Below are 8,020 nucleotides of genomic sequence, written 5' to 3'. Positions count from 1 at the left end.
CTTCCCTGCTTCTGATCTTCCCCCTCTTTTCTTTCTTTTTTCGATGGGTAACGGTTTTTTGGGGGGAGTGAATGGTGGCTGGTAGGGTTAAATTAGGGTTAGAGTTTCAATTTGGGTATTTTTGGGTAGTTTAGGTAATTTTTAATAAAATTAGGAGTAATAGATAATTCAAAAAAATCAATCTTAATTCAATAATAATATCTATAAAAGTACTATTTAATTATCAACTTAAAATTTATTTTCAAATAAATACTTTAATTCAATTATTAGAGATAATAAAAATTAATTTCCTTTATAATCATAAAATAAAGTTATAAATCTAATTATTCAACTAAAAGCATATAGAAGCCTTATTGTTATTCAATTACTAAAGCTTTAAATCATAAATAAGAAATTGCTTAATTTATATATAAAGTCTCTTAAAATATAATCTTAATTAAATATAATAAATCATAAATAATTTATTATTTAATTTTAAAAAATTTGGGGTTTTACAAATTTGGCCTCAAATACTTCATAAATGAGTTGGAATTGGGTTTGAGAAGGTCCAGAAATCATCAGCCACGTTTTCTTTGAGTGAATCACGTGCTTAGTGTCACGCGTACGTGCAAGGCATGCGTACACGCAACTAAGCAGAATTTCAAAACATTATTTCAGCATGAATTCTTCATTTTTACATACTTTTTCTTTATTTCTCCATTCCAATGTTTGCCTTCTAAGCCTGAAATCACTTAACAAACACATCAAGGCACCGAATGGAATTAAAGTGAATTAAATTTGGAAAATTAAGAGCCTAAAAAGAATGTTTTTACTCTTAAGCACAATTTAGAGAGAATTTACAAAACCATGCTATTTTACTGAATAAATGTAGTAAAAATTGATAAAATCCACCAAATTCAATACAAGATAAACTATAAAATTGTGGTTTATCAATCTCTCGACACTTAAACAATAGCATTCCCTCATGCTAAACTCAAGAAAGATACAAGAAAGGGGTATTAACTTTTATTCAAAGTAAACTACCTAGATGCAGTGCATGCAACTACTTGGTCAAAATAAATCAATTTTCAAGAATACATATATGAACATAAGGGCTAAAGCAATCACAATCAAATCAAATCCACAATTTAATTGAGTCCCACAAAAGAATTTGTAAACTTGCAAGGTAAGAAGTGATCAAAGGTAAAAACATAGAATGGAGCAATCAAATCCCTCACCGGATGTGTATATGCTTGGTGCACGAAATTGCAATCACACTTTTGCAATCCCGCACAACTAACCAGCAAGTGCACTGGGTCGTCCAAGTAATACCTTACGTGAGTAAGGGTCGATCCCACGGAGATTGTCAGCTTGAAGCAAGCTATGGTTATCTTGTAACTCTTAGTCAGGATATCAATAATTATCAGGGTTGATTGTAAAAAGAAAAAGAACATGAAATAAGTACTTGTTTTGCAGTAATGGAGAACAGGTTGAGGTTTTGGAGATGCTGTATCTTCTGAACCTCTGCTTTCCTACTGTATTCTTCTTCCTGAGCACGCTAGGCTCCTTCCATGGCAAGCTGTATGTAGGGTTTCACCGTTGTCAATGGCTACCTCCCATCCTCTCAGTGAAAATGTTCAACGCGCTCTGTCACAACACGGCTAATCATCTGTCGGTTCTCAATCGGGTCGAAATAGAATCCAATGATTCTTTTGCGTCTGTCACTAACGCCCAGCCCTCAGGAGTTTGAAGCTCATCACAGTCATTCAATCCTTGAATCCTACTTAGAATACCACAGACAAGGTTTAGACCTTCCGGATTCTCTTGAATGCCGCCATCAATTCTAGCTTATACCACGAAGATTCTGATTAAGGAATCCAAGAGATATTCACTCAATCTAAAGTAGAACGGAGGTTATTGTCAGGCACACGTTCATAGGTGAGAATGATGATGAGTGTCATGGATCATCACATTCATCAAGTTGAAGAACAAGTGATATCTTAGAATAGAAGCAAGCGTGATTGAATGAAAAATAGTAGTAATTACATTATTCCATCAAGACACAGCAGAGCTCCTCACCCCCAACCATGGGGTTTAGAGACTCATGCCGTAGAAGATACAATAAGAAACGTGTAAAGTGTCATAAGGTGTAGATACAATGTCCAAAGATCCTATTAATAGTGAACTAGTAACCTAGGGTATACATAAATGAGTAAATGACGTAAAAATCGACTTCCGGTGTCCACTTAGTGTGTGCTTGGGCTGAGCATTGAAGCTTTCATGTGTAGAGACTTTTTCTGGAGTTAAACGCCAACTTTTATGCCAGTTTGGGCGTTTAACTCCAATTTTTATGCCAGTTCTGGCGTTAAACACTGGGAATTCTGAAGCTGATTTGCAACGCCGGTTTGGGCCATCAAATCTCAGGCAAAGTATAAACTATTATACATTGCTAGACAGCCCAGGATGTCTACTTTCCAACGCCGTTGAGAGCGCGCCAATTGGGCTTCTGTAGCGCTAGAAAATCCACTTCGAGTGCAAGGAGGTCAGAATCTAACAGCATCTGCAATCCTTTTCAGCCTCTGAATCAGATTTTTGCTCAAGACCCTCAATTTCAGCCAGAAAATACCTGAAATCTCAGAAAAACACACAAACTCATAGTAAAGTCCAGAAAAGTGAATTTTAACTAAAAACTAATAAAAACTAACTAAAATATACTAAAAACATACTAAAAACAATGCCAAAAAGCGTATAAATTATCCGCTCATCACAACACCAAACTTAAATTGTTGCTTGTCCCCAAGCAACTAAAAATCAAGATAGAATAAAAAGAAGAGAATATACTATAGACTCCAAAATATCAAAGAAACTTAGCTCCAATTAGATGAGCGGGACTAGTAGCTTTTTGCTTCTGAACAGTTTTGGCATCTCACTTTATCCTTTGAAGTCTAGAATGATTGGCATCCATAGGAACTCAGAACTCAGATAGTGTTATTGATTCTCCTAGTTAAGAATGATGATTCTTTAACCTAGCTACTTTATGAGTCTTGGCTGTGGCCCAAAGCACTCTGTCTTCCAGTATTACCACCAGATACATACATGCCACAGACACATACTTAGGTGAACCTTTTCAGATTGTGACTTAGCTTTGCTAGAGTTCCTAATTAGAGGTGTCCAGGGTTCTTAAGCACACTCTTTTTGCCTTTGATCACAACTTTATTATTTATTTATTATTTTATATATATATATGTGTATAAATTTTTTTTGAATTTTTTTTGAATTTTGTATTCACTGCTTTTTCTTGCTTCAAGAATCAATTTGATGATTTTTCAGATCCTCAATAACAGTTCTCCTTTCCCATCATTCTTTCAAGAGCCAACATTTGAAATCCTGTACTTCTTGTTCTTTTGTGATTAATGCATTTTTTCATTTAAGAGAGGTGATAGCTTCATAGGACATTCATAGCTTTAAGACATGAACCTTAAATTTTATTAATCATGAATTAAGAACAAGACTCAAAAATAGATATAAGATAAGACTAATAGTAATAGAAAACAAAAATTCAAATAGGCTCCTAATGATAGAGGTTATCACAGAGTTAAGACTCAACAACCTTGATTTTGAGAAGTGGATGCTCCCTCAACTTGAGGGGAGAACTTTTGGCGTTTCAACTCTTGAAGTTCACGCCCATGCTTCTCTTGTTCCTTCAGCAATTTGCAGAGCATGCAGTTCTGATTCTGCTGTTCTTCCTTAAGTTGTTCCATAGTTTCTTGCAACTTGGTGATAGATGCTTCTAGGCTGGCCCAGTAGTCAATTTCAGGAAATTCAGGGAGGAACTCCTGCTAGTCAATTTCAGGAAATGCAGGGAGGAACTCCTGCGCCCTCTTCTTGATGGAGTTGTCTTGCATTTGTCCTTCCATTGACTTCTTGGTGATTGGATGTTCAATTGGTATGAATTCATCTACTCCCATCTTCACCCCAGCCTCTTTACAGAGCAAGGAGATCAAGCTTGGGTAAGCCAGTTTGGCTTCAGTGGAATTCTTGTTTGCAATTGTGTAGATCTCACAAGAAATCAGATGATGAACCTCCACTTCTCTTCCAAGCATAATGCAATGAATCATCACTGCTCTCTTGATAGTGACCTCAGAACGGTTGCTAGTGGGCAATATGGAATGCCCAATAAAGTCTAGCCAGCCTCTTGCAATTGGTTTGAGGTCTCCCCTCTTGAGTTGGTTTGGGACACCTTTTGAATTGGTTATCCATTTAGTTCTAGGGAGGCAAATGTCCTCTAGAACTTGATCCAACCCCTTATCTGCTCTCACCATTCTCCTATTAAAGGATTCAGGATCATCTTGCAGTTGAGGCAATTTGAAGACCTCTCTTATTTTGTCCAGATGGAAGTAAATAACTTTCCCTCTGACCATGGTTCTGTAAGTATGGAAAGCAGTTCTAGTCATTCTCTACTTATCTGTCAGCCACAGATTTGAGTAGAATTCTTGAACCATATTTCTTCCAACCTTTATCTCAGGATTGGTTAGAACTTCCCATCCTCTGTTTCGAATTTGCTCTTGGATCCCCGGATATTCATCTTCTTTCAAATCGAATTTGACTTCTGGGGTCACTGACCTCAGACCCATTATTTTGTGATAATGGTCTTCATGTTCTTTGGTTAAAAACTTCTCTTGATTCCAAAGACTCTTTGGATTATTCTCTTTCTTGCCTCTTAAATTGGTTTGTTTTTCCTTAGGAGCCATGATCTTGATGAATCTTGGCTTAGTGATCACGGAGAAGCACACCAAACTTAGAGGTTTGCTTGTCCTCAAGCAAAAGAAATGAAAGAGGGGAGAGAGGAGGAGAGCAAATTCGAATGGTGGGGAGAAAGGGGTGGCCGAGCGTGTATTTATAAGGGAGGGGGAGAGATTTCGAAAATTTTGAAGGAGATTTGAGAAGATATAGAAAGAATTTGAGAAAAATTTGAGTTTTTGAAGAAGATTTGGGAAGGATTTGAGAGAGATTTGAAGAATGATTTTAATTTTTTGAAAATTTGAAGGTGAATGATGAAAGTTTGAAATGTGTTTATGTAGAAAATTATGGATCAAAACAGAAAAGTTTGAAAAAATTTTGATTAGAAAGCGAAATCTCCGTCCCCCACTTTTCTGGCGTTAAACGCCCAGAATGGTATCCATTCTTGGCGTTTAACGCCCAAATGCTGGCCATTGTGGGCGTTTAACGCCCAGCCAGGTACCCTGGCTGGCGTTAAACGCCAGAATCCCCTTCATCACTGGGCATTTTGCTAAATGCTCAGGATGCTGCACATCTGGCGTTAAACGCCCAGAATGGTGCCCATTCTGGCGTTTAACGCCCAAAGTACCCTTTACTGGCATTTTTTCGCCAGCAAGCTCTTTTTCTCTACTTTTTGCACTGAATCCTTCTGTAACTCTGTGAATTCCTTCAATTTTGATATTTGCCCTTTGAGAATATATATCAAACTTTGATTAAACAAAACAGATAACCTGCTATATGACTGGGTTGCCTCCCAGCAAGCGCTTCTTTATTGTCTTTAGCTGGACCTTCACTGAGGATTATTCAAGCCTCAGTTTTGAGCATTCTTGCTCAAAATTGCTTTCAAGATAATGCTTGATCCTCTATCCATTAACAATGAACTTTTTGTCAGAATCAGTATCCTGAAGCTCAACATATCCATATGGTGACACTCCTGTAATCACATACGGACCCCTCCACCGGGATTTGAGTTTTCCTGGGAACAATCTGAGCATAGAGTTGAAGAGCAGAACTTTTTGTCCTGGCTCAAAGACTCTGGATGACAACTTCTTGTCATGCCACTTCTTTGCCTTTTCCTTATAAATCTTTGCATTTTCAAAGGCACTGAGTCTAAATTCATCTAGTTCATTTAGCTGGAGCAATCTTTTTTCACCAGCTAACTTAGCATCCAGGTTTAGGAATCTGGTTGCCCAGTAGGCTTTATGTTCCAGTTCCACGGGCAGATGACAGGCCTTGCCATACACAAGTTGGTATGGAGAGGTTCCTATTGGAGTCTTGAATACTGTTCTGTATGCCCACAGAGCATCATCCAAGCTCTTTGACCAATCCTTTCTACGGGCAATTACAGTCCGTTCTAGGATTCTTTTTAGCTCTCTGTTAGAGACTTCAGCTTGTCCATTTGTCTATGGATGATACGGGGTTGCCACTTTGTGGCTAATTCCATATCGGACCATAGCAGAGTAAAGCTGTTTATTGCAGAAATGAGTACCCCCATCACTGATTAGGACTCTGGGAACACCAAATCTGCTGAAGATGTATTTCTGGAGGAATTTCAGCACAGTCTTAGTATCATTAGTAGGTGTAGCAATTGCTTCTACCCACTTAGATACATAGTCCACTGCCACCAGAATGTAAGTGTTTGAGTATGATGGTGGGAATGGACCCATGAAGTCAATTCCCCATACATCAAACAATTCAATCTCTAAGATCCCTTGTTGAGGCATGGCGTATCCATAAGGTAAGTTACCAGCTCTTTGGCAGCTGTCACAGTTACACACAAACTCTCAGGCATCTCTATAGAGAGTAGGCCAGTAGAAGCCACATTGGAGGACCTTAGTGGCTGTTCACTCACTTCTAAAATGTCCCCCATACTGTGATCCATGGCAGTGCCATAGGATCCTTTGTGCTTCCTCTCTGGGTACACATCTGCGGATCATTCCGTCTGCACATCTCTTAAAGAGATATGGCTCATCCCATAGGTAGTACTTGGCATCTGAAATTAATTTCTTTCTTTGCACCCTGTTGTACTCCTGGGGTATGAACCTCACAGCTTTGTAATTTGCAAAATCTGCAAACCATGGAGCTTCCTGAATGGCAAATAGTTGCTCATCTGGGAAAGTCTCAGAGATCTCAGTAGAAGGGAGGGACGCCCCAGCTACTGGTTCTATTCGGGACAGATGATCAGCTACTTGGTTCTCTGTCCCTTTTCTGTCTCTTATTTCTATATCAAACTCTTGCAGAAGCAACACCCATCTTATAAGCCTGGGTTTTGAATCCTGCTTTGTGAGTAAGTACTTAAGAACGGCATGGTCAGTGTACACAATCACCTCTGATCCTGCTAGATAGGATCTAAACTTGTCAATGGCATAGACCACTGCAAGTAACTCTTTTTCTGTGGTTGTGTAATTCTTCTGTGCATCATTTAGAACACGGCTGGCATAATAAATGACATGCAGAAGCTTGTTATGCCTCTGTCCCAACACTGCACTAATTGCATGGTCACTGGCATCACACATTAGTTCGAATGGCAATGTCCAGTCTGGTGCAAAGATGACTGGTGCTATGACCAGCTTAGCTTTCAGGGTCTCAAATGCCTGCAGACACTGTGTGTCAAACACAAATGGTGTGTCAGCAGCTAGCAGGTTGCTCAGAGGTTTTGCAATTTTCAAAAAATCCTTTATAAACCTTTTGTAGAATCCTGCATGCCCCAAAAAGCTTCTGATTGCCTTAACATTGGCAGGTGGTGGTAATTTTCAATTACCTCTACCTTTGCCTTATCCACCTCTATTCCCTTGCTTAAAATTTTGTGCCCAAGGACAATTTCTTCAGTCACCATAAAGTGACATTTCTCCCAGTTTAAAACCAGGTTAGTCTCTTGGCACCTTTTCAGGACAAGTGCTAGGTGGTTAAGACAGGAGCTGAATGAGTCTCCATATACTGAGAAGTCATCCATGAAGACTTTCAGAAATTTCTCCACCATATCAGAGAAGATGGATAGCATGCATCTCTGAAAAGTTGCAGGAGCATTACACAGGCCAAAAGGCATTCTCCTGTAGGCAAACACGCCAGAAGGGCAAGTGAATGCTGTTTTCTCTTGGTCCTGAGGATCTACTGCAAATTGGTTGTAACCTGAATAGCCATCCAAAAAGCAGTAATAATCATGACCAGCTAGTCTTTCTAGCATTTGGTCTATGAATGGTAAAGGAAAATGATCATTTCTGGTGGCTGTATTGAGCCTTCTGTAGTCAATACACATACGCCA

Source organism: Arachis duranensis, chromosome 6 (genome assembly GCF_000817695.3).
Source record: "Arachis duranensis cultivar V14167 chromosome 6, aradu.V14167.gnm2.J7QH, whole genome shotgun sequence".
In the NCBI taxonomy this organism is placed as follows: domain Eukaryota; kingdom Viridiplantae; phylum Streptophyta; class Magnoliopsida; order Fabales; family Fabaceae; genus Arachis; species Arachis duranensis.
The sequence above is the reverse complement of the archived record's forward strand: the minus strand, read 5'-3'. Positions refer to the sequence as shown.